At 41.8% G+C, this 27931-nt stretch overlaps 1 protein-coding gene across 10 annotated transcripts in view; it reads left to right on the forward strand.

Moving 5' to 3' along the window:
- THRB (thyroid hormone receptor beta) overlaps positions 1-27931 on the forward strand; it is a 391122-nt gene that overhangs the window by 54592 nt on the left and 308599 nt on the right. For 7 of the 10 annotated variants that reach the window (XM_082654094.1, XM_082654093.1, XM_082654086.1 and 4 more), the window contains one exon: positions 21442-21506. The exons of the other annotated variants lie outside the window; for them this stretch is intronic. The gene's annotated coding sequence lies outside the window, so the exon portion shown is untranslated. The remainder of the gene's footprint in view (positions 1-21441; positions 21507-27931) is intronic. 10 annotated transcript variants of the gene reach the window in all.

Raw genomic sequence — 27931 nt, forward strand, 5'->3', positions numbered from 1 at the left:
CCAATTTCAGTTTCTTACATTGTTCTATGAGGATAATAATATAAGTATCTTATAAGGTTATTGGGAGTATCCAATGAGAATTGCTTGCAATTCACCAGACTTGATACAGAGTATCATGTTTTTTTGAAAATTATTGTGTAATTTTTGCCTTTGATCTATTAAAATAGTGTACTATAATATAAAACTTCCTAGTATTTACTTATCTTTTTCTTCTTGGACCTACTTGGTCATGATGAAATGTTTTCTTAACTCACTGCTGTATTCAATGTTTGTTTCAGATTATTGCCTCAACTTTTATAATAATTTTGTCTTTAATTGAATTTTTATGCTATCTTGTTAGTTTTGACATCAAAATGACTTCATATAATGATTAGGAATTTTTTATCTTTTTCTGTGATTGGGACCTATGGGAATTATATTTTCCTTGAGAATGTGAAAGAAGTTCCCTGCGGAAGTTTCTATGCCTGGATTATTTTTTGAACGAGATAATGCTTTTACAACTTTTTAGATTATTTTTAAATTTGTAGTTGTTTGTTTTCTCTAATCACTTGGTCTATTCAATGTGTCTGTTTATGCTTGTGCATTTCAGTGATTCAAATTATAGCTAAAGATTATCTTAGTATTTTTAAAATAATAAGCATGGAGTTGAGCACAGTATTCACTCATAATTTCTAAAATTTTAATATCTGTGTTTCTCTCTCTTTTTCTTGGTTTACTGTATAATTCTGAGGTTTATTTGACTTATTTTAAAGAACTACCTCTTGGATTTATTGATCCTACTGTTTTTTGTGCCCCTCACATCTGTAACATAATCTTACAGTGATTAGACTTTAATTTTTATATACTTTTGACTCTGCCACCTCAAAAGTAGTCATTGGTGGTCAGTGATCATTTACTGAGTACGTCCAAGGAACCCTTTCATAGAGTAGTTGGCATTTGTTTTCACTGCAAGGCTGGGAACTAAGGCAGACCATTCTGCCTGGGTTCACAGCCAAGCTCCACCACTAATAACCTATGTAATCTCCAAGTTACTTAAACTTTCTGTGCCGTAGTTTCCTCATCTGAGTGTGAGGATATGAAGCTCTGAGAACAGTCCCTGGCATGTAGTGTGTAGCTTTCAGTTAGCTCTTATCATTATTATATTTTAGAATAAACATTGTGATTGTCCTCAAGGTTACAGTGTATAGACAGAGCTGTGAATGGAAAACTCAAAGACAATTGGAACATAATGTGTTTTTATTTGTAATGTTTGGAGGAGTGTCGAGCCTTTAGAAGAACCAGACAATTTGAATAAAGGATACAGCAGGTATTTAAAGAAAAGAAAAGAAAAGGAAACAGACCATGAAACTATAGTTAATCTGTTCAAAATCCAAATTGGTGGAAAAACAGCAGTTCCTCACGTGCTTATCCCATCTGTGTGGGTCCTCACATGTCTGCTGATAGCTGTCCAAAAGTCAGAGATAAACGTGTTTTCTTTTCTTTTTTCTTTTTTATTGGAGTATAGTTGATTTACAATGTTGTCTTAGTTTCAGGTGTCCAGCAAAGTGAATCAGTTATACATATACATATATCCACTCTGTTTTAGATTCTTTTCCCATATAGGTCATTACAGAGTACTGAGCAGAGTTCCCTGTGCTGTACAGCAGGTCCTTGTTGGTTATCTATTTTATATGCAATAGCATGTATATGTCAATCCCAGTCTCCCAATTTATCCCTCCCTCCCCTTCCCCCCCGCTGGTAACCACAGGTTTGTTTTCTACATCTGTGACTTTATTTCTGTTTTTAAATGTGTTTTCTTGGGGGGGCGGGCAGCAACTTAAAGGAATAGGCTCAAGTGTTTAAAAAAAATTTTTTTTTTTTAAATTTTAGGGATTAGTGTTAGACAGGATGTTTCTGTTTGGAGAAGGCTCTCTAGTGATGCAAAATATTTTTGTTTTTTTCTGTCTGGTGTGTGAAGGGTATATACACCTCATCCTAGCCGCAGCAGAGCAAAGCGTAGCATACCTTTCTCAAGGTGTCATGTAGGCAAGTGAGGGGGTAAATTATCAACACGTGATTCAGGTGTGTATGTAGATGATATTGTGCTTTACGTGTCTTGCCTTGGTTCATTCCATGATACTGTCCTGGAGTGCTGTACTTCCTAGAATGCTTTCCTAACCTCTGCGACTTGCAACATGTTCCTGCACATCCCCAAAGGGAGAGGCATCCCTCAATCCGCCTCCACTGCTTTTGGGATAAAGTTCAAACTCCAGGGCAGGGCACAGAGGGCCTCTCCAGCCCTCTTTCCTGCTCCGGACCTTCCCTGTGCTTCCCCGTGTTAATCACTGGGAGAGGTGGGAGTCGGAGACGATTCCCACGCCCCGCCCCCTGTGCACGCCCCGCCCCCTGTGATCCCCTTTCTTCGCCGTGAACAGGACCTGGGCACATGATGGGATTGTCCCTCGCTTAACTACTTTACACAAGACTCCATTTTAGCAGAATGCAGAGAGAGATTCTGCTGCAGGCCTTGAAGAAGCGAACTGCTGTATTGTGGCCGCACGGCAGGGGAGGGCAGCGGGCCTATAGGAGGTGAGAGCGGCCCCCAGCTGGCAGGCAGGTAGGAAAATGCAAACCTCCGTTTTGCAACGCAAGGAACTGAATTGCACCAATAGCCAGTGCACTTGGAAGGGGACCCCAAACCTCAGATGTTTGCAGCCCCAGGCAACACCTTGATTTCATCCTGATGAGATCTGAGTAGGGGCCTGAGCTAACCTGACCCATGGATAATAAATTGTGTTGCTTTAAGCTACTCAACTGGTGGTAATTTGCTGTGCAGCAATAGAGAAATAATGCAGTTAGCCTTGTCACCTATTTTCCTTAGGACAGGGGCATTCCATATGTCCCCATCCAGGGCTCCCATTGGGCGTCTCTAGACTTGTCATCCTCTTCTCAATGGGAGAAAACAATTTTTAAATTCTGAAATCATATGCTCTATTTGGCCTTTGTCTCCTTGGATTATTTTTATTCATAAAACTATTACCAGCTTCATATTCTGTTTTTATATTCTATTAAATGAATGTAAGTGCAAATATTTTATTGAAAATTATTTTACATTCTTTGAAACTCAGCATATCAGAATACATAGCTGAAGGAGTAAACTCATCGTCAAATTTAGACTGGGTCTGGGAACAAGCGTGAATTAAGCTGTGGGAGAACGACAGTGGCTCCTGGGAGGGTAGTCACTAACGGTGGGCTATGAGAATCCCCCCCTTGGCCCTATCAAGGTGTTGTTTTATATCAATAATTTTAGTGAGGATATAGATTACATATTTATCAAAGTTGGGGTTGACATGAAGCCTAGAAACATAGCACATACTTTGAGTAACAGAATTAGGATCCAAAGAGATCATTTCAGGTTGAAATGATGATGTTTATCTAACAAGATAAACTGTAGTTGAGTAGGTGTAAAAGCCTATAGTTAAATTTAAAAAATCTATCTAGAAACTAGGGATGGGGTGAGACAGACAGCATATGCAAAAATATTTAGATGAGTTGTTTACAAGTTGGCATAAATCAGTGGTACATTGGGGCACGTAATGGGGCCTGTTTGAATCATGAAGTTAATTTAAAAAACTCTATTAATTGAACTGCTGAGTACAGAACAAGAAGAATAGTCCTCCGTTACATATGTGGGTCATACCACTGCTGCAGGGTTGGGTAGTTCTGGACACCTCTTTATGGGGTCAGAGACAAACTGGAATTTCTCCAATGGGCAGGAACCAGATGGGTGAGCAGACTTGACATCACGTACAATATTGTGGAATAATCTTCGCGTGGGTCTTTTGCCTGTGGAAGAGAAGTTATCTAAGGATTAGAACTTCCTTTCCATGACTTTGGTGAATAGAAGTTACAAGGAAATAGATTTTTGCTTAAATTTAGGAAGAAATCACTAACAGGTACGTAAGCCCCTACATACAGACCTTCAAGTTGTGAACTTTCAAAGCTGCGAACGTGCATTCGCATGTCCCATCACGTAAGTTAGATCACGTGTCTGGTGTACGCTGTCACGTGCATGCATCCTCTACGAGTGGTTGTGCTTTTGTATGCTGTACCGTACAGTGCTGTAGAGAGTACAATAGTAGAGTATCTTTATTTTAAGCCCAGGCTGTCTGGAAGCAAGCGTAAAAGCAGCGGTGTATAGCTGATTGCGTTAATAGGGTACCTAGGCTAACTTGGGTGGACTTACGAACAAATTGGACTTACGAACGCGCTCTCAGAACAGAACTCGTTCGTATGTAGGGGACTTACTGTACTTAATACCCAAATAGACTGGGCTTCCTTTGGAGGTTACTGAACCCACTTTCCCTGAGACGTACAAATAGCCCCTGGGGTGGAGGGAGGCAGATCCGTGGAGTCTTTTGCGTGCATTGTCATCATGTGACAGTGATGGACCAAAAGACACCAACATACACAGTTAAAGGCTAGAAAGCTTCATTAAAGGTAGAGTACAGAAACTTAGGGATATGGTTTTATACAGTCGGAGGTGACACAGCACGTTTCTAGGCAGAAGGTTGGCTCCTCCAGGCTGCCCAGATTCCCCATGAGAGGGCATCTGCCTGTGAATTAGGCCACCGATGTGGAATGCAGATTCTTCTAGGAGTGAGAAGCTGCCTGTAGCAGGTGCTGTTAGTGTGCCCCCAGGTCCCCTTCACAGGGCACACTGTTACTGTGCCCATCCTCTAGGGGCTGCCAGCTCCTCACATCTGCACCCTCCCCTGTAGCATTGCCCCTGGCTGATGACACCTGCCTCACCCAAAGAGGCCTGGGAGGTGGTGGCCCCCATTCCCGGGGGCAGCCCTTGGCCGATGCCCGGCTGACACAGAGCTGGGCCCGCGCAGTCCCCTGGTCTGTGTGCAGGACAGCCTCTGAGGAGCGATTCAGGCCGCAGAGCTCCTGGTGGGTCAGGCTGACTTGCCCTGACCCACATCTTCACTGCTTTTCCCTCTGCCCCATCACACCTCCCTCACTTCCTCAGATGTTCTCCTAAGAGCCCTGACCTGCACGGGAATTGTCATCGGAGGCTCTGCTTCTAGGGGTGCTTATCCAAGACACCACCTTTGCCTTTCTTTGGATCATTTGTAACCTCTTGCCCCTCTGCACACAGGAGCTTCTGCCTTTTCATCTGCCCGCTTACCCGGTGCTAATAATTCGGCCAAGACATCACTTCCCCTAAGTTCCTATTCTGGGCGTGGGTGAAGAGAAGGTCATTTTGCCAAAAGCATCCCCAGCAGGCTCAGGCTTTGCAGCCTGAGGACCCTCCGGCAACCCTGGAAGAGATGCCCTCCGAGGGCCCGCCCCACTGCAACATCTCATCGTATCACTTTGTCCACTAAAGTGCTCTACGTGCGTGAGCGTGCGCGCGCGCGCACACACACACACACACACACACACACACACACACACACACACACACACACACACCCCTACCTTGTTTTGTTCCCTCTCTGAATGGCAGGGCGACCTGACTCTCTAATGCCGGTGAACAGATCAGAGGCTTCACGCATCTGGCAACAGTGTTGCAGGGGTTATCAGCCGCCGTGTGTTTCTGCTCCTTTGTTCTTCTCTCCAGACATCCTTCCCGTGATGCGCTGATCACCGGCGTCTGGCGTGGCGTGTGGGTGAGGAGGAAAAGCTTGGTGTGAGGAAAGAGGCCTGGTGTGGGAGTCTAGACTGACGTGTGTGATTCCTGACTCTGGACTTAACCTGACAGCCACGTGACCTTCCAGTCGGTTGTATTTTCTTGTCCCAGTGTCGTTGTATATGAAGTGAGGAAAATGTTCTCATGCACCTGCCTGACAGTAGACCAAGGGAGGTCGTGCATCTGAGGGCGTCGTAGGAACGTGTAGAGCCCACGACAGACATGAGTTATTCAGATGCTGTTTTAAAATGCAGTCCTGCTCGTGAAGAGCTTCCAAAGTAAGTAGGAGAGCTGAGGTATGAACGTAAATAAAAAGATTTCAGGTGGAGATGACGATCTGTCCCCCGGGAGGGACAGAGTTCTGTAGGAGCTCAGAGGAGGGTTCAACCCATTTCCTGTTGAACATTTGTTCTTTGGGTCCAAAAGTATGTTCATCTTCTTCCCTGTATTTCCTTTCTGGCTTTGGCCATGTAGACAGCCGGGCCTTGCATAAATCCAGAGAAAGAACATAGATCTTTTACCCCTTTTTATGCTTAATGGGGAAAAAGGGCCTGGTCCATATACACATATGATTGATGTAGGGACCGAATCATTTCTTTAGAATTAACCCTTTGCATTTAGATTTAAGGGGGTTCATTTTCCAGTGGATTTTACTACCACAGCCAGATGTGAGAATTGGAAATTTTTGATATGGATCTGTTTTTAGTATTGATTAACTGACTGTTTGATCATAATGTGAGCAGGTCCATGTTATTATAATTATGCTTACAGTGCCCAGAGCAGCTCACAGAAGCTGGACAGAGAGTGCACTTGATCTTCCAGCTGCCCATTCTGCGAATAACGGATGCTCCAAGCTCGGAATGGCAACCTCAGAGAATCAGTGCTCCAGGGTGGTGTCAGGTGCCTGGGCTGTGGAATGCTTTCCCGATAACTTGTATTCTTCTTATTTCTGACAGCCAGGCTCAGGGTGAAACTAAAACATACTAATTGCTCTCATTAATCTTCTAACTTACACAAGCAGATATAGTTTTAAAAACTCAGCAAAATAGAGATGAAGATATATCTTTTTGAGGAACCTGACCCGTGAGTTCTGACTCTGCCTTTCTTAGTCCAGCGATGGGTCCAGCCCGTGTTATTGACGCCACGTGTTCAGAAAGGTCGCCCTCCTGACCTGAAGGCCTGGGCGAAGCACCTCCAGGGGTGCCTGGCCTCCTCACCGCCCCACACCCCCGGGCCCACGGCGCTGGCCCTTCCTCTCTGTCACCCAGTCTCCTGCCATTCTTCTCCTGCTGCTGTTTCCTCCCTTAGAAAAGCAGCAGCTCTTTGATGTCCTTTGCATATTCCTTATGATGAGAAAAGCACAGTCCCCCGTACTTACTCCCAGATACTAACATTGCCATTCCAATATCATTCCTTTCTCTTCCTTTTCATCAGACAGGGATTCGGTTGTTTCCTGACTCACGTTGGGGTCAATCCAGTCCCCTTCTCAGTACATCAGGGTCATTTTTATTCTCTCCCCAGCCCTTGCTCTTAAGGGCATATTTTAATGATTATCCTGTGTATAAGCATTTATGTGGTTCTTTGATTTCTCTAGTCACTTAAGCTGTAATTAAATGAACTTACTTACGAAACAGAAATAGACTCACAGACATAGAAAAACCTACGGTTACCAAAAGGGAAGGGGCGGAGGGATAAATTAGGATTTTAGCATTAACATATACACACTACTATGTATAAAACAAACAACAAAGACCTACTGTATAGCATAGGGAATTATATGCAATATCTTGTAATAACCTATAAGGGAAAAGAATCTGAAACAGAATATATATATATATTTATATATTTAACTTATATATATATATATAACTGAATCACTTTGCTGTACACCTGAAACTAACACAACATGGTAAATCCACTGTACTTCAATAAAAAGTTTTTTCCTACGCTTATGAAAGACAATTAATTAGACTGAGGCCTAGCGGTCTACTCCTTTTTTTTTTTTTTTAACATCTTTGTTGGAGTATAATTGCGTTACAATGATGTGTTAGCTTCTGCTTTATAGCAAAGTGAATCAGTTATACATATACATATGTTCCCATATCTCTTCCCTCTTGCGTCTCCCTCCCTCCCACCCTCCCTATCCCACCCTTCTAGGTGGTCACAAAGCATCGAGCTGATCTCCCTGTGCTATGCGGCTGCTTCCCACGAGCTATTTTACGTTTGGTAGTGTATATATGTCCATGCCACTCTCTCACTTTGTCACAGCTTACCCTTCCCCCTCCCCATATCCTCAAGTCCATTCTCTAGTAGGTCTGTGTCTTTATTCCTGTCTTACCCCTACGTTCTTCATGACCTTTTTTTTTTTCCTTAGATTCCATATATATGTGTTAGCATACGGTATTCGTTTTTCTCTTTCTGACTTACTGCGCTCTGTGTGACAGACTCTAGGTCCACCCACCTCACTGCAAATAACTCAATTTCGTTTCTTTTTATGTCTGAGTAATCTTCCATTGTATATATGTGCCACATCTTCTTTATCCATTCATCTGTCGATGGACACTTAGGTTGCTTCCACGTCCTGGCTGTTGTAAATAGAGGTCTACTCTTGCTAAGCAGGCTGGGGAGGCTGAGCAGACGGCCCGCGGAGCATCTGCGTGCGTGCGCACCGCTGCCGGCTTTGGTTTCATTGCTGGGTCCACGTGCTCACTGTTTCCCATCTTGCTTGTAAGCTGGGAACGGATTCGATGTTCGGTGTTTGAGTGGTTGTGGCTGGAGCTGGGCTCTGCACCTGGCATCCTGAGACCATGGGAAACCTCCGTCCCTGTGGCTCCTCGAGCGAACGTGGCGAGCTCGGATCTTGCACAAGGCTCCTGCTAAGCGTAGCGAGTTACCGAGTTAGGGTGAGATGCGGCCTCCCCTCCTGCGCATGTGCGGAGGTCTCACTTGCTCTCGGCGGGGCGCTGGGCCACCCAGTCTGCCCTTGAGTTTGTGGACTCCTCGTGCCCTTGCCCCAGTGACCAGCGCCCTGCCCTGCTCATTGCTCTACATTTGCTCTCTCAGTGTCCCTCTGCTCACACATTTCCTGTCCCCTTTGCTTCGCTTGGCCTAAGTGGCTCTACTCTCTAGTGTTCTGAGTTTTTCTCCACGTCCCATCCATCCAGTGTCCTAGGTTTAGCGCCTGTGGTTTAAACTTTGCTCTCTCACTCTCCCCCCCGCCACCTCCCCCTTGTTTCCGATGACTGGCCAGTGATGTCGCCCTGCACCTATGAGCCAAGCTGGAAACCTCCAGGCCATTACGGACTTCTCCCCAACATCCAGGTGTTGCCAGTGAAGGTTGCTCCCATCCAGCACCTTCCCTGCATCCCCAGGCCAGAGCCCCTATCCCAGGCCTAGGCTACCCCAGCATCCTGGATCCCTCTACCCGATTTTTATTTTTTATTTTCCAAAAACGCAACCTGAACACGCCCTGTCCCGTATGATAATTGAACTCTGCACGATAAAATTCAGAAGCCCAGGAGGGACCTAAGCCCCCTCTCCTGCTACTGTCTGTCCCTCCCCTCTGTATGCCAGACACACAAACTTCTTACTATTTTTACAGGAGGCTTTTCTGCCTTTGCACTATCATTGTTTTTTTCTCCCCAACATATCCTCCTCATTTTCTCTAGCTAAGATCTATTCTTCTTTCACAACGATTTTACGAAGTTTTCTGGATTTCCTCGGGTTGAAGTAATTGTTCTTCTGTGGGGCGGCTGAATATGGTCCATGTCTCTATCAAGACATCTAACCCAACACTGAGTTTAAAAAAAAAAAAGAATTCTTTGCATTTGCAGAATAATTTATAGATGGCAAAGCTTTCTCACAGACTTTCTCTCCATGGTGAGTTGGAAAAAGCAGAGATAGGAAAGAGAGGTTGTGTTCCACGGCACTTTGGTGCCTGTTCTATTTTGGTCATTTTTGATGCACATGTCCTGTTATCTACACCTTTAGCAACAAGGAAAGTGTGTCAAACGTCCTGCCACTTCGGAGGATAAGAGCCTGGGCAGAGCACTTGGTGAGAATGGCCAGCCAACTCTGTTCTTGAAAGTGATAGCCTTGAATTAAAGACAGAAGGACCCAGGGGAAGTCTATATGGACTCTTAGAGCTAAGCTTTTTTGCTAAGAACCTTCTTTGTAAAACATTGAATACCTTTTTAAGGATAAATTTAAGCTAGGAACTGCTCCACCTCTTTTCATCTTTTTGTTTGTTTGTTTGTTTGTTTTAATCATAGAATTAGGTCTGCCTGGTTAATCAGTGCCCAGAGCAAAGGTAACCTAGGGGCAGTTGGCACTAGATAATTCAGCCACTGGCTAGAGGTTCAACCAGAAGAGAGGGAGAGAGGGTGGACTCAAACCATTTATTGGGCTACCTAAAAGAGCATATAATCATTGAACTTTAGAGCTTGAAAGGATCTAGTCTCTACTTATGGCTGAGGAATGACCTGGAGAAGACAAGCACCTGTCAGGACCCGCACCATTAATGGCTGTGAATGCCTGACTCCCGCCCAGAACCCTTTCCCAGCCTTTATACACAAAGGTATAAAAATGCCTTGTGAGGGTAGATAACTAAGGGCACACTAATACAGTTGATTGTGAGACTGAACCTTCATTGGGGGGTAATAAATTAGGTGGATGATAACAGTAATAGAAGCCAAGAACTTCTTTTTAAATTAATTTTTATTGGAGTATAATTGCTTTACAATGTTGTGTTAGTTTCTGCTGTACAGCAAAGTGAATCAGCCATACATATACATACATCTTTTTCAGATTTCTTTCCCATTTAGGTCACCACAGAGCACTGAGTAGAGTTCCCTATGGGATACAGTAGGTTCTCAGTTATCTATTTTATACATAGTAGTGTATATATGTCAATCCCAGTCTCCCAATTCATCCCACCACCCCCTTCCCCCTTTGAGAAGCCAAGAACTTTTTACTGGGTTATCTCACTGGATCCTCACCAAAACCCTGTGAGAGGATGTATTCATTTCCTATTGCTGCAGTAACAAGTTACCACAAGTTAGTTACTTTAAGCGACACAGATGTATCAGTATGAGCTTAGAGTTTGGAGGTCAGAATTCTGAAATGAGTTCCACAGCACTGAAGTCAAGGGGTCTGCACACCTGGTTCCTTCGGTAGGCTCTGTGGGGAGCACCAATTTCCTTGGCTGTTATAGCTTCTAGCGGCCACCTCTTTTCCTTGGCTTATGGCCCCTTCTGCCATCTTCAAAGGACATTATTCCAGTCTCTGCTTCCATCATCACCTCATCTTCTCCTCTGCCTCTGCTTCCTCCTGAATCCCTCTTCTAAGAACCTTTGTGATTATACTGGGCCTTTGTGGTTATACTGGGCCTATCAGCTAATCCAGGATGATTTCCTCATCATGAAATCCTTCACCTAATCCCATTTACAAAAATATGGTACCATAATCACAGGTCCCAGGGACTAGAATGTGGACATATTGGGAGGGGGGCATCGTGCAGAGAGATACTTTTCTATAGCTGAGGAAACCGAGGCTCAAAGAGATTAAGTAACTTCCATAGAGTTAGATGGTTCCTAAGGACCACAGTCATTCATTCTTTACCACTGTCTCTGGAACTGAATTACAAGGAGGAAAAAATAAATGATATACTTAAGCTCAAGGTACATATGATCTAGTATTATTAGATTTTTAGACCAAAACTATACTAAGCCTGTGGTCTGCATTATAAAATCTAATCCATTATAAGGAAAAAGGTTCTAAGCTTTGTTTTTCTTTTAAAGGATAACATTCTGTAACAGCTCTAGGTAATTCTTGAACTATAATAGGCCGTCCTCCAGTTACTCATCCTGCTAGCTGCTGTGAGCTGGTATTTTAATTTTCAAAGCTTCAGTCAGCTTCAATATATTTCTACCCATTAGTAGTAGGTGGCCACTCTGTATGCAGAATAAAGCTAAAAATGTTTAAACTTGACAGCATTTCTTTTTCAGTTTTGAGGTCATCTACCTCATTTTTCCGAATCTCTCTCTTCTCACAGTTGAGTGGCTCAAGTTCAGATCTAGTTAGCCGTTCATCTGAAATGGATTTTCGACATCCTCCTGTCTACATTAGCTTCCCCTAGAAACTCCCCAGTTTGTCAAATACTTCTCACAAAATATGGTTCCTAGGATTGAAGATGATATGCAGCTGTAGTTTAATCATACTGAGTACAGCTGAGATGTTCTTTTCCCTTAATTGGAAAGTGTACCTCTGTCATATTGCCTTACTGACATAGAATAAATGGAAAGTTGGACAGACCAGCCCATTTCCAGAAAGACAGAAAGAAACCATTTTAAGCTGCAGCTTGACTGATAACCCACTTGATATCCAGAGAAAGAAGCAAAACTTTCCTTTACACCTTGATCACTTGTAAGTGCTACGTGGTCAGCTTTTTTTTTTTTTTTTGCGGTACGCGGGCCTCTCACTGTTGTGGCCTCTCCCGTTGCGGAGCACAGGCTCCGGACGCGCAGGCTCAGCGGCCATGGCTCACGGGCCCAGCCGCTGCGCGGCACGTGGGATCTTCCCGGACCGGGGCACGAACCCGTGTCCCCTGCATTGGCAGGCGGACTCCCAACCTCTGCGCCAGCAGGGAAGCCCATGTGGTCAGCTTTGATGGGGTTAAGAAGGCCTGCTTTGCTTGGGGGTGTGTGTGTGTGTCCTTTCCTTAATTTATTTTAGTTATAAATATTTACATCTTACTATACACACACACACACACACAGGCTATGAAACTTAATAATGAAATACATCTCCCATGAAATTATTGCCCAATTTAGGAAGTAGGACATTGCAATATAGTTGATATTGAATATATACAATGTTCCTTGTTCATCCTATCTCCTATCTCCCTCCACTGAGATATAGTTATAAATTCTATGTTTATCATAAGGAATTTTTAAAAGTTTTATTATGTGTGTATATCTCCCCTAAATAATAAATATTTTAAAATTTTGCTTGTCTATGGGCTTTATAAAAATAGTACCATGCCATATATAATTTCCCGTAACTTGCTTTTTCATTCACAGTTGTATTTCTAAGCTCTACCTATTATGTAAGGCTAGAACTTGCTCATTTACCCTTGCTGCGTAATATTCTGTTGTGTGAACATATCACTTTATTTGTTTTTCTATGGATGGACTCTTGGGTTATTTCCTGTTGAAGGAGTTTATTTCCAGTGATTTGCTATTACAAACAATGCTGCTGTGAATTTTCTTGAACAGGTCTCTTGGTGCACGTAAGGGTTTCTCTAGGGATAGAATTGCTGGGTCAGAAGGTAAATGCATTCTTTACTAATTCAAAATTATTTTTTAAAGAAGTTGAACCTATTGACACTCCCTCCAGCACTGTGGTAGAGTTCTTTTTTTTTACATCTTTATTGGAGTATAATTGCTTGACAATGGTGTGTTAGTTTCTGCTTTATAACAAAGTGAATCAGCTATACATATACATATGTTCCCATATCTCTTCCCTCTTGCATCTCCCTCCCTCCCACCCTCCCTATCCCACCCCTCCAGGCGGTCACAAAGCACCGAGCTGATCTCCCTGTACTATGCAGCTGCTTCCCAATAGCTATCTACCTTACGTTTGGTAGTGTATATATGTCCATGCCTCTCTCTCGCTTTGTCACAGCTTACCCTTCCCCCTCCCCATATCCTCAAGTCCATTCTCTAGTAGATCTGTGTCTTTATTCCTGTCTTACCCCTAGGTTCTTCATGACATTTTTTTTTCTTAAATTCCATATATATGTGTTAGCATACGCTATTTGTCTTTCTCTTTCTGACTTACTTCACTCTGTATGACAGACTCTAGGTCTATCCACCTCATTACAAATAGCTCAATTTCGTTTTTTTTATGGATGAGTAATATTGTATATATGTGCCACATCTTCTTTACCCATTCATCCAATGTTGGACACTTAGGAGGTTTCCATCTCTGGGCTATTGTAAATAGAGCTGCAATGGACATTTTGGTACATGACTCTTTTTGAATTATGGTTTTCTCAGGGTATATGCCCAGTAGTGGGATTCCTGGGTCATATGGTAGTTCTATTTGTAGTTTTTTAAGGAACCTCCATACTGTTCTCCACAGTGGCTGTATCAATTTACATTCCCACCAACAGTGCAAGAGGGTTCCCTTTTCTCCACACCCTCTCCAGCATTTATTGTTTCTAGATTTTTTGATGATGGCCATTCTGACTGGTGTGAGATGATATCTCATTGTAGTTTTAATTTGCATTTCTCTAATGATTAGTGATGTTGAGCATTCTTTCATGTGTTTGTTGGCAGTCTGTATATCTTCTTTGGAGAAATGTCTATTTAGATCTTCTGCCCATTTTTGGATTGGTTTGTTTTTTTTTTTTGTTATTGAGCTGCATGAGCTGCTTATAAAGTTTGGAGATTAATCCTTTGTCAGTTGCTTCATTTACAAATATTTTCTCCCATTCTGAGGGTTGTCTTTTTGTCTTGTTTATGGTTTCCTTTGCTGTGCAAAAGCTTTGAAGTTTCATTAGGTCCCATTTGTTTATTTTTGTTTTTATTTCCATTTCTCTAGGAGGTGGGTCACAAAGGATCTTGCTGTGATTTATGTCATAGAGTGTTCTGCCTATGTTTTCCTCTAAGAGTTTGATAGTGTCTGGCCTTACATTTAGGTCTTTAATCCATTTTGAGCTTATTTTTGTGTATGGTGTTAGACGGTGATCTACTCTCATACTTTTACATGTACCTGCCCAGTTTTCCCAGCACCACTTATTAAAGAGGCTGTCCTTTCTCCACTGTACATTCCTGCCTCCTTTATCAAAGATAAGGTGACCATATGTGCATGGGTTTATCTCTGCGCTTTCTATCCTGTTCCATTGATCTATCTTTCTGTTTTTGTGCCAGTACCATACTGTCTTGATTACTGTAGCTTTGTAGTATAGTCTGAAGTCAGGGTGCCTGATTCCTCCAGCTCCATTTTTCGTTCTCAAGATTGCCTTGGCTATTTGGGGTCTTTTGTGTTTTCATACAAACTGTGAAATGTTTTGTTCTAGTTCTGTGAAAAATGCCAGTGTTAGTTTGATAGGGATTGCATTGAATCTGTAGATTGCTTTGGGTAGTAGAGTCATTTTCACAATGTTGATTCTTTCAATCAAGAACATGGTATATCTCTCCATCTATTTGTATCATCTTTAATTTCTTTCATCAGTGTCTTATAATTTTCTGCATACAGGTCTTTTGTCTCCTTAGGTAGTTTATTCCTAGATATTTTATTCTTTTTGTTGCAATGGTAAATGGGAGTGTTTTCTTAATTTCACTTTCAGATTTTTCATCATTAGTGTATAGGAATGCCAGAGATTTCTGTGAATCAATTTTGTATCCTGCTACTTTACCAAATTCATTGATTAGCTCTAAGTTTTCTGGTAGCATCTTTAGGATTCTCTATGTATAGTATCATGTCATCTGCGAACAGTGACAGCTTTACTTCTTCTTTTCTGATTTGGATTCCTTTACTTTCCTTTTCTTCTCTGATTGCTGTGGCTAAAACTTCCAAAACTATGTTGAATAAGAGTGGTGAGAGTGGGCAACCTTGTCTTGTTCCTGATCTTAGTGGAAATGCTTTCAGTTTTTCACCATTGAGGATGATGTTGCTTGTGTGTTTGTCATATATGGCCTTTATTATGTTGAGGAAAGCTCCCTCTATGCCTGTTTTCTGTAGGGTTTTTATGATAAATGGGTGTTGAATTTTGTCGAAACCTTTTTCTGCATCTATTGAGATGATCATATGGTTTTTCTCCTTCAATTTGTTAATATGGTGTATCACATTGTTTTGCGTATATTGAAGAATCCTTGCATTCCTGGAATAAACCCCACTTGATCATGGTGTATGATCCTTTTAATGTGCTGTTGGATTCTGTTTGCTAGTATTTGTTGAGGATTTTTGCATCTACGTTCATCAGTGATATTGGCCTATAGTTTTCTTTCTTCGTGACATCCTTGTCTGGTTCTGGTATCAAGGTGATGGTGGCCTCATAGAATGAGTTTGGGAGTGTTCCTCCCTGTGCTATATTTTGGAAGAGTTTGAGAAGGATAGGTGTTAGCTCTTCTCTAAATGTTTGATAGAATTCGCCTGTGAAGCCATCTGGTCCTGGGCTTTTGTTTGTTGGAAGATTTTTAATCACAGTTTCAATTTCAGTGCTTGTGATTGGTCTGTTCATATTTTCTATTTCTTCCTGATTCAGTCTTGGCAGGTTGTGCATTTCTAAGAATTTGTCCATTTCTTCCAGGTTGTCCATTTTATTGGCATAGAGTTGCTTGTAGTAATCTCTCATGATCTTTTGTCTTTCTGCAGTGTCAGTCGTTACTTCTCCTTTCTCATTTCTAATTCTATTGATTTGAGTCTTCTTCCTTTTTTTCTTGATGAGTCTGGCTAATGGTTTATCAATTTTGTTTATCTTCTCAAAGAACCAGCTTTTAGTTTTATTGATCTTTGCTATCGTTTCCTTCATTTCTTTTTCATTTATTTCTGATCTAATTTTTATGATTTCTTTCCTTCTGCTAACTTTGGGGTTATTTTGTTCTTCTTCCTCTAATTGCTTTAGGTGCAAGGTTAGGTTGTTTATTCGAGATGTTTCCTGTTTCTTAAGGTAGGATTGTATTGCTATAAACTTCCCTCTTAGAACTGCTTTTGCTGCATCCTGTAGATTTTGGGTCGTCGTGTCTCCATTGTCATTTGTTTCTAGGTATTTTTTTATTTCCTCTTTGATTTCTTCAGTGATCACTTCATTATTAAGTAGTGTATTGTTTAGCCTCCATATGTTTGTATTTTTTACAGATCTTTTCCTGTAATTGATATCTAGTCTCATAGCATTGTGGTTGGAAAAGATAATTGAAACAATTTCAATTTTCTTAAATTTACCAAGGCTTGACTTGTGACCCAAGATATGATCTATCCTGGAGAATGTTCCATGAGCACTTGAGAAAAATGTGTATTCTGTTGTTTTTGGATGGAATGTCCTATAAATATCAATTAAGTCCATCTTGTTTAATGTATCATTTAAAGCTTGTGTTTCCTTATTTATTTTCATTTTGGATGATCTGTCCATTGGTGAAAGTGGGGTGTTAAAGTCCCCTACTATGAATGTGTTACTGTCGATTTCCCCTTTTATGGCTGTTAGTATTTGCCTTATGTATTGAGGTGCTCCTATGTTGGGTGCATAAATATTTACAATTGTTATATCTTCTTCTTGGATCGATCCCTTGATCATTATGTAGTGTCCTTGTCTCTTGTAAGAGTCTTTATTTTAAAGTCTATTTTGTCTGATATGAGAATTGCTACTCCAGCTTTCTTTTGGTTTCCATTTGCATGAAATATCTTTTTCCATCCCCTTACTTTCAGTCTGTATGTGTCCCTAGTCTGAAGTGGGTCTCTTGTAGACAGCAAATATATGGGTCTTGTTTTTGTATCCATTCAGCCAATCTGTGTCTTTTGGTGGGAGCATTTCATCCATTTATATTTTAGGTAATTATCGATATGTATGTTCCTATTCCCGTTTTCTTAATTGTTTTGGGTTTGTTATTGTAGGTCTTTTCCTTCTCTTGTGCTTCTTGCCTAGAGAAGTTCCTTTAGCAGTTGTTGTAAAGCTGGTTTGGTGGTGCTGAACTCTCTCAGCTTTTGCTTGTCTGTAAAGGTTTTAATTTCTCCATCAAATCTGAATGAGATCCTTGCTGGGTAGAATAATCTTGGTTGCACGTTTTTGTCCTTCATCACTTTCAATATGTCCTGCCAGTCCCTTCTGGCTTGCAGAGTTTCTGCTGAAAGATCAGCTGTTAACCTTATGGGGATTCCCTTGTGTGTTATTTGTTGTTTTTCCCTTGCTGCTTTTAAGATAGTTTCTTTGTATTTAATTTTTCATAGTTTGATTAATATGTGTCTTGGCGTATTTCTCCTTGGGATTATCCTGTATGGGACTCTCTGTTCTTCCTGGACTTGATTATCTATTTCCTTTCCCATATTAGGGAAGTTTTCAACTATAATCTCTTCAAATATCTTCTCAGTTCCTTTCTTTTTCTCTTCTTCTTCTGGAACCCCTATAATTCGAATGTTGGTGCGTTTAATGTTGTCCCAGAGGTCTCTGAGACTGTCCTCAGTTCCTTTAATTCTTTTTTCTTTATTCTGCTCTGCAGTAGTTATTTCCACTATTTTATCTTCCAGGTCACTTATCCGTTCTTCTGCCTCAGTTATTCTGCTATTGATCCCATCTAGAGTATTTTAAATTTCATTTATTGTGTTGTTCATCGTTGTTTGTTTCATCTTTAGTTCTTCTAGGTCCTTGTTAAATGTTTCTTGCATTTTGTCTATTCTATTTCCACGATTTTGGATCATGTTTACTATCATTATTCTGAATTCTTTTTTAGGTAGACTGCCTATTTCTTCTTCATTTGTTAGGTCTGGTGGGTTTTTATCTTGCTTCTTCATTTGCTGTGTGTTTTTCTGTCTTCTCATTTTGCTTATCTTACTGTGTTTGGGGTCTCCTTTTTTCAGGCTGCAGGCTCGTAGTTCCCGTTGTTTTTGGTGTGTGTCCCAAGTGGCTAAGGTTGGTTCAGTGGGTTGTGTAGGCTTCCTGGTGGAGGGGACTAGTGCCTGTGTTCTGGTGGATTAGGCTGGATCTTATCTTTCTGGTGGGCAGGTCCACGTGTGGTGGTGTGTTTTGGGGTGTCTGTGGACTTATTATGATTTTAGGTAGTCTCTCTGCTAATGGGTGGTGTTGTGTTCCTGTCTTGCTAGTTGTTTGGCATAGGATGTCCAGCTCTGTAGCTTGGTGGTCGTTGAGTGAAGCTGGGTGCTGGTGTTGAGATGGAGATCTCTGGGAGATTTTCACCGTTTGATATTTCTTGGAGCTCGGAGGTTTCTTGTGGACCAGTGTCCTGAAGTTGGCTCTCCCACCTCATAGGCACAGCACTAACTCCTGGCTGCAGCACCAAGAGCCTTTCATCCACATGTCTCAGAATAAAAGGGAGAAAATGTAGAAAGAAAGAATTAGTAGAAGTAGAAAGAAAGAAAGAAAGAAAAGAGGGAGGGAGGGAGGAAGGAAGGAAGGAGGGAAGGAAGGAAAAAAGAAAGAAAGAAGATAAAGTAAAATAAAATAAAGATAAAATATAATAAATTTATTAAAAAAAAAATAATTAAGAAAAAATATTAAAAATACAAAAAACAAAAAAATGGACGGATAGAACCCTAGAACAAATGGTGTAAGCAAAGCTATATAGCATAAATCTTGCTCTCAAAGTCCACCTCGTCAATTTGGGATGATTCGTTTTGGATACATGTATTCCGCAGATGCAGGTACATCAAGTTGATTGTGGGGCTTTAATCCGCTGCTCCTGGGGCTGCTGGGAGGGATTTCCCTTTCTCTTCTTTGTTCTCACAGATCCCAGGGTCTCAGCTTTGGATTTGGCCCCGCCTCTGCCTGTAGGTCACCGGAGGGCGTCTGTTCTTCGCTCAGACAGGACGGGGTTAAAGGAGCCGCTGATTAGGTGGCTCTGGCTCACTCAGGCGTGGGGGAGGGAGGGGCACGGAGTGCGGGGGCGGGCCTGCGGTGCTGCCGGCGTGACGTTGCACCAGCCTGAGGCGCGCCGTGCGTTCTCCTGAGGAAGTTGTCCCTGGATGCCGGGACCCTGGCAGTGGCGGGCTGCACAGTCTCCCCGGAAGGGGGTGTGGATAGTGACCTGTGCTCGCACACAGGCCCCTTGGTGGCGGCAGCAGCAGCCTTAGCGTCTCATGCCCGTCTCTGGCGTCCGCGCTGTTAGCCGCGGCTCGCGCCCGTCTCTGGAGCTCCTTTAAGCAGCGCTCTTAATCCCCTCTCCTCGCGCACCAGGAAACAATGAGGGAAGAAAAAGTCTCTTGCCTCTTCAGCAGGTCCAGACTTTTCCCCGGACTCCCTCCCGGCTAGCCGTGGCGCACTAGCCCGCTGCAGGCTGTGCTCACGCCGCCAACCCCAGTCCTCTCCCTGCGACCGAAGCCCGAGCCTCAGCTCTCAGCCCCGCCCGCCCTGGCAGGTGAGCAGACAATCCTCTCGGGCTGGTGAGTGCCGGTCGGCCCTGATCCTCTGTGCGGGAATCTCTCCGTTTTGCCCTCCGCACCCCTGTTGCTGTGCTCTCCTCCGCGGCTCCGAAGCTTTCCCCCTCCGCCACCCGCAGTCTCCGCCCGCGAAGGGGCTTCCTAGTGTGTGGAAAGCTTTCCTCCTTCACAGCTCCCTCCCGCTGGTGCAGGACCCGTCCCTATCCTTTTGTCTCTGTTTATTTTTTTCTTTTGCCCTAACCAGGTACGTGGGGGGTTTCTTGCCTTTTGGGAGGTCTGAGGTCTTCTGCCAGCGTTCAGTAGGTGTTCTGTAGGAGTTGTTCCACGTGTAGATGTATTTCTGGTGTATCTGTGGGGGGGGAAGGTGATCTCCGCGTCTTACTCTTCCGCCATCTTCCCGGAAGCCCCTGTGGTAGAGTTCTTGTTGCTGCACATCCTTGATAACATTTGGTAATGTCAGCCTCTTAAATTTAACCCATCTAAAATGTATTTTATTGTGGTCTGAAAAAGCATTGCCTTGATTTCTAATGAGGTTGAATGTCTTTTCATACTTATTTACCATCGATGTTTCCTTTTTTGTGAATTGCTGCTCATATCAACCCCCTATTTCTTAGTTCATAGGGTTGTGTGTGTGTGTGTGTGTGTGTGTGTATGTGTGTGTACCGTGGCCAGATTTATCAGTCTGTTCTTTTATGCCTAGTAATTTTTGAATTTTGCTTAAGAAATCCTTCCATCCCTATTTTATATTTTTTCTAAATGTTTTAAAATTTTACCTTTATATTTAAGTCTACAATGCATCTGGAGTGGATTTTTCTGTTCTATTGCATGAGATAGGGATCCAATTTCATTTTTCTCATTTGAAAAACAGTTATACTAGCATAATTTCCCGTCTTGGTCTTCAATGCCAAGGCTTTCATAAATTAAAATTTCGATTATGTGAGACTGCTTTTGGTCTTTCTATTCTATTTCGTTGGACCATCTGTTTCTGTGTGAGCACCTCAGGTTTGCTTTCCTTTTCCTCTTTTGTTTTCCATTCTTCTGCCCTGCTCTAAGGATCCTGGATCTTTCATTCCATAATTCACTTATATCCAAGGTCAGCCAGTTTATTAGGAGCATCCTGATAGATTCCATAGTGTATCAATAGCAGAACAAACAGGGCTATCTTTTGCTTATGGTGATATCCTCTCATAGTACATGCCAGTATGTTATAAAGTCCCCATCGCCACCAGGGTGACCATGGCAAACAGGAGTGAAGGGGGCAAGGAATATGTTCTGTCACTCTTTTCTCTAAGATTTCACTACAATTTCTTTTTCATATGTGCCACCATATCACTCTGTTGACTCAGTTTTTTCCTTCTAAACAGCTGTCATTCAGGTCTCCCTCAACTCTGCACCCTGTACTTCCTAATTATGTTTTCTAATAAATGCAGTACTTTATATTTTCCTCTCCAAATTTTATCTAATTCATTTTATCAGATCATTTTATATACATGATTATATTATTTCAACTATTCACAACCATTCAGTGATGATAATCCTCTCTATCTGCATCCACATCGATACAGTTTTTGACAGAAGAAAGCTCAATAGCTCAATTGACGTTGATTAATTAATTCTCAGCTGTTCAACTCATCTATTCATTCTTTGTCATTTAGGTCACATCCTACTATCTTACCCCAGGATACCTTACAAGACTTTGTCAAGCATCTTGCTGAAATAGGTATGTGATGCCACTGGTATACCTTGATGCAAATGCACATAAAATATAATTTAACATATTTGTTTTATCATATTGTCAAATAGCACATATCATATATTTGTTTATGTCTCCTCCCCAACCCATTGCTACTCTTTATTGGTTACCTTATTTCACTTTCTTTCAGTAATATTCATAAACCATGTATTTAAGTATAACTTCTAGAATTACAGGTGTTACCGGTATGATATTGTTTCCCACACCCACTTTTCTCCCCCCACTGCCCTCAGGTCCCGCTTTTGATAATCAAGACAAAATTTACTTTTCTCATCTACAACAATGAGAAAAACTTTTTGTTGGTTGCTTGTTTCTCTCCATTACTTCTGAAGATCTAATGCACCTGAGCCTAGAGACTTAAACACAATTAGGTACTCACTTTCCATCTTCTCATTTTTTCAGTCTACTACTAAAATTAACCATTTCAGGTCTCTTCTTTACAGTTTGAGGGTCGTTCTTCCTGATAAACATGACAAAAGCCACAGGGAGAAGGACCGTTTTCCTTCCCCTTTGTCATATGCTACATTGCACCATCTGGCTCAAGCCAGGAGTCTAGCCCTTCCTATTCTTCTTGCCCTGAACATAACCAAAATGCATTTTTACTTACTCAGCATTTTCTTTGCAAGCTTCAGCTCATCCTTTACTCCAGCTTTATTGATTTTATTCTGACATGTGACCATGCTGCTGACAACCAAATTGTGCTAGGGAAGGTGAAAGAAAGCTTGTCAAGACTTAGTGAAGCTGAACCTTAAACAAACACCAATCTTGCTGGTTACACTGATAATTAATCCTGCTGAGAGCATATTCCCAAAAGAGGATTGGAGGCTAAGAGATGGGTTTGATCACATGAGATAGAGACACCCATCAACTCTATGCCTGATGCTGCTACCGTATGGCAAAGAACATTCTTTACAATATCTGAAGGATGTCTCTGAAATAACATCTGTGCCTAAGAATAGCAATACTGTCCATTGCGTTGATTTTCAGTAGCCGATGCCAGACACATAGTAGTACTCAATAGAAATTTGTTTATTGACAAAATGAGAACAATAAATATTGGAGGAGAGGAAAAAGGATTATTTCCTTCAAGTCACATGAGGGACTAAAGTTGAGAATATGAATTTAATTGTTTATACTGTCTTTGGACTGATTCGACATTTTTCACTTTAAGATTCTGGCCACTTTGATCCACAGGGAAACGTTAGTGGTGAAAATATAGAATCTGCTTCTTGGAAAATGCATTGCTTAGACAGATTAAAGACACATAAGCTAGAGAAAGTATGCAAATCTTCCTTGTTTGAATGGAAGGGAAAGGAGGCAATGGAAGGAATTAGTGGAAATTTTCAAATCTTAGTCTCTTTCTGATATTTTTGATAAAAGCCGCTGGGAGTGAGTCAAGAAGGAAGACTAACAAGTTCATCCGCCAAAAAACAACTGCTATTTTCTCTTGAATATTAGTAATTAAAACTGTTTTAATACTCTCAGTTATTCTCGGTTAAGTTTGCAGAAAAATGTGTATGTGTGTGTGTGTATAGGTGAAAAGAGAGAAAGAAAGAAAGAATCATTTTTCTTTCCCTAGGGTTCAATAGTTTAATATATAATGTAATCCAGGGCTTTGCAGAAATGAGCTTGTTTAACAACTCCTGGTACTGCGTGTAGTAATCTCTAAGTTTGCTCAAGTCCTTTTGGAAATAGGCATGGCGGAAATGATAGATTACTAATCAGTTCCCTGTGTATTTGTATTGATTCTATAGCTCACTGTTCACACTTGCTTAAACATTCATTCAAACTGAGACCCTTTTTTGGTTAAAAAAAAAAGTACGCAGTGATATGAACTGTGTTAACTGGTGACTAGCTGGAAGGGAGAGGTTTTCCTCAGCCACAGATCCAACTTCAGTTCAGGGTTTGCTATTTTTAATCACAGAACTTTGAAACTTAATTCAGTTAAAGAGGGAGGAAGTTGTCAGGGGAGGGTAGCTAAAAGTTCATGCTAAATTTACTTAGAACCAGATTGCGTTCATTAATATTTATACGTCTCTGGTTGGGAAGGGCGATTACGCTCCTTTAAAAACACTGGGTATTCATTATCCGCGTATCGCGTGGCCTTCTGATCAGGGAAGGTGGGTTTTCATTGTGCGATCAGTGGAGATACAGATGGAAACCATCTGGTGCCTCATCCCTTGTCTGTCAAAGCCTCGTCTTGTCTCTCACATGTCAACGATGAATGGAAGGATTTCAATCTCGAGCTGAACAATGCAGCTCGAATCCCTCAGCTAGCCAAGGGGTTCTTGGCAAGCGTTGATGGGCTTAATATTTTAAAGAAACCAGCAATCATTTTAATTCATTAGTTGAGGCCTGTTGTTCTAGGCAGTGTTTTTGATTTGTATTTTGGGCATTGGCTTTGTTTTTGACTCACAAGCGTATTCCATATGGGCATATTTTCTTTTACACAGTGTAACTCGTGGGGACAAAAGTGGGAGTTTTATCAGATAAAATGACCAAAATGCTGAGAGTTCTTTTAATCATCTTCTGTATTGATTATGATTCATATTAAGAGTTACCAAAATTTTCCTTGTTAGCTAAGAGCATAAATCAGAGAACACAGAATTTAATTAACCTAACTATAGGCAATACGTCTAAAAATCCATGCATTTCCTATCTCAGTTCCTTTGAGATAAGGAAACTTGGTGCAGAGCTGTCTTAGAGCACCTTGGGTCCACACTCTAGTGGCTGGCTGGCTGGCTGCCTGTGGAGGTGACTTCCGGGATGGAAGCAAAGTAACCAACCCACATGGTTAGCTTTGACAGTCATACTCTAGCTAATAAAGAACAGGTTGGTTTTGCTGCATTCCACATTGAGAAGAAAGAGGTGAATCACCAAAAAGCAAGTTGATGTCAGAGCCCTATTCAGAAACTCATTTCCAGGGTACATCCTGGGGTTGGTAGAGATTCAGCTCAGCTCTTTACACCTGCCAAGACTGTGGTGGCCATTACAGCAGTTATAAGCCCACCACTGACATGAGTGTGGAGAGTGGACATATGTATACATATAACTGATTCACTTTGTGGTACAGCAGAAACTAACACAACATTGTAAAGCAACTATACTCCAATTTAAAAAAAAATTCATAAGCTTGAAAAAAAAGATTGTGCATTGCACTGTATGTAAATTTTACCTTAAAATAAATAAAGAGTTCATAATATGCAAGAAGAAAAAAAAGAGAGAACACATAACAGGCAAATTCTTTTATTTATTGTAATGATTGTTGTGTTGATACATAGTGCTTATTACCTGCCAGGTACTGTTCTACGATGCTATATAGACTTTCATTCATGTAATCCTTGCAACCACTCCAATAGGTAAATTCTATTATTATCCTCATTTTACGGATGAGGAAACTGAAGCCCGAAGAGATTAAGAACTTGCCCAAACTCCATAGCTTTTAAATGGCAGCATAGGGATTCAAATCCAGATAGCCAGTCTCTGAAATCTGTGTGCATATCCTGCAAATTGTCTCTCACAGTCACCATTGGAGGTAGAGGTCATTCTTGTTATTTCTGTTTCAAAGATGAGGAAACTAAAGCACGTCCTTAGTCTAGGACGTATAAATTGTAGCTGTGGAGCCAGGACTCAGACTTTCTGAATCCCATTCTCTTTATACGATGGAAAATTCAGAACAGTCACTATGAGGCACCACAATAAACTCAGTCATTAGAGAAGTACTGTATTTGTTCAGGGTAATACAGTCCTAAGAAAAGGAAATATACTGATTCTTTACAGATTTACAATAATGTAATTCAACCAAATGATTATAGTTTATTTTCGACGAACATGGAATTGAAATTAACTCATTCTGATGCTACTCAATTGAGTGTTTACTGTATTTTTCTTGCCTCCAAATGTTGGTGAACGTAATCCTTAGTACGTAAAAAGCTTTTTCGGGGCTTCCCTGGTGGCGCAGTGGTTGAGAGTCCGCCTGCCGATGCAGGGGACGCGGGTTCGTGCCCCGGTCCGGGAAGATCCCACATGCCGCGGAGCGGCTGGGCCCGTGAGCCATGGCCGCTGAGCCTGCGCGTCCGGAGCCTGTGCTCTGCAACGGGAGAGGCCGCAACATTGAGAGGCGTGCGTACCGCCAAAAAAAAAAAGAAAAAAAAGAAAAAAAAAGCTTTTTCAATTCAATAGGAAGAAAACTGAATAGCCACATTTTTTAAAGAATGGACAAAGAATGAAAATAAATACAAGTGGGCTATAAATTTTTTAAAATGACAAGAAGATTTAACCTCATTAAAGAATAGTAGGAACTCATCCTGTTACTAAAGTGGCACAGATTAAATAAAGTGGTGATATATAGCATCACCCTATGGTGCAAGGGAATTGTCTAAGGATGCTTTTTTTTAAGGACAATTTTTCAATGTGTATCAATAGCCTTAAAGGGTATATACATTTTGATCTATGAATACTGCTTCTAGGGACTGATGCCAAGAATGGCATCATGAATGTGAACAAAGGCTTTTGATAGGACTTTCCTGGTGGCACAGCGGTTAAGAATCTGCCTGCCAATGCAGGGGACACGGGTTTGAGCCCTGGTCTGGGAAGATCACACATGCCACGGAGCAACTAAGCCTGTGTGCCACAACTACTGAGCCTGCGCTCTAGAGCCCACGAGCCACAACTACTGAGCCTGGATGCCACAACTACTGAAGCCCGTGCGCCTGGAGCCCGTGCTCCGCAACAAGAGAAGCCGCCACACTGAGAAGCCCGTGCACCAAGAATCCGCCTGCCAATGCAGGGGACACGGGTTTGATCCCTGGTCCGGGAAGATCCCACATGCCACGGGGCAACTAAGCCCGTGCACCACAACTACTGAGCCCACACGCCACAACTTCTGAAGCCCGTGCACTCTGGGGACCGCATGCTGCAACTACTGAAGCCCACGTACCTAGAGCCTGTGCTCTGCAACAAGAGAAGCCCCCGCTCGCCACAGCTAGAGAAAGCCCGCGCAGCAACAAAGACACAGCACAGCCAAAAAAATCAGACCTTTTTTTTTTTTTTTTTTTGCGGTACGCGGGCCTCTCACTGTTGTGGCCTCTTCTGTTGCAGAGCACAGGCTCCGGACGCGCAGACTCAGCGGCCATGGCTCATGGGCCTAGCCGCTCCGTGGCATGTGGGATCTTCCCAGACCTGGGCACGAACCCGTGTCCCCAGCATCGGCAAATGGACTCTCAACCACTGCGCCACCAGGGAAGCCCAAAACCCGACTTTTTTAATAATCGAAGAAAACATTATTTATAAAAGCAAAAATATGAAACAACTGTTAAAGTTTTGATAAAATATATTTAGCACATTCCTGTGATGGACTAAAGGCAACTTTAAAAATATGATGTCTAAAATATTTAGTAATACAGTAGGATGTAAAAGATGTAAGTGAAAAAGCAGGTTAAGAAGGTTATAAAACAATGTGTACAATACAATCATTTTTTTGTGAAAAGCAAATTGATATCAAAGTGTTAATAATGTTATTTCAAAGTAGCAGTGGAGTTATTTTTATTCTTTTCCTTTCTGTTACAACAAAAAGTGAAAAATCAGAAATAAAATAATACCTTTTAACTTTAAAAAATTTTTTCTACTAGATTTTTATAATCCTGTAAAAAATGTGATGTTAATGAATGTAAGCAGGACTCTAGATTTATGGACATTTAATTAGGTATTGAGGCACAATGAAGGGACATAGAGTCGATTAGCCCTTTTTTTAAAATATATATTTATTTATTTATTTATTTATTTATTTATTTATTTATTTTGGCTATGCCAGGTCTTAGTTGTGGCACACAGGCTCTTCGTTGCGGTGTTTGGGCTTCTTAGTTGTGGCATGTGGACTCTTAGTTGTGGCATGTGGGATCTAGTTCCCTGACCAAGGATCAAACCCGGGCCCCCTGCACTGGGAGCATGGAGTCCTACCCACTGGACCACCAGGGAAGTCCCCAGTTAGCCCTTTTAATTTGTATCACGTAGCACAGCGGTTCTCATGAGGTCCACTTTCTGATTCAGGAGGTGTGGATGAGGTCCAGAAATGTTCATGTCTAAGAAGTACCCCAGGGCCCAAACTGTTTCAACCATGTTCTCAATCATAGCTGGATGTCAGAATCCCTTAAAGAGCATAAAAAAAAACCCCAGAACAATTAGGTCAAACCTCTGGGTCTTGGACTGGAAGAACTCCAAGTGCTTCTAGCTGTTGGCCAGGACTGAGAACCACTGCTGCCACTGCGCTTCCAAGCCACCATTTTAATCCTGTATTAATTTCAGAAATTGAAAAGCTGAAGCCCTCTGTCTGCAATTAACTGAACTATAAATACTTTGAAGATCCTTAGTCACCAAACAGGTAGTTTTAATAG

The sequence above is a fragment of the Grampus griseus genome (genome assembly GCF_964374135.1).
Source record: "Grampus griseus genome assembly, chromosome: 5".
NCBI classification, from domain to species: Eukaryota; Metazoa; Chordata; class Mammalia; order Artiodactyla; family Delphinidae; genus Grampus; species Grampus griseus.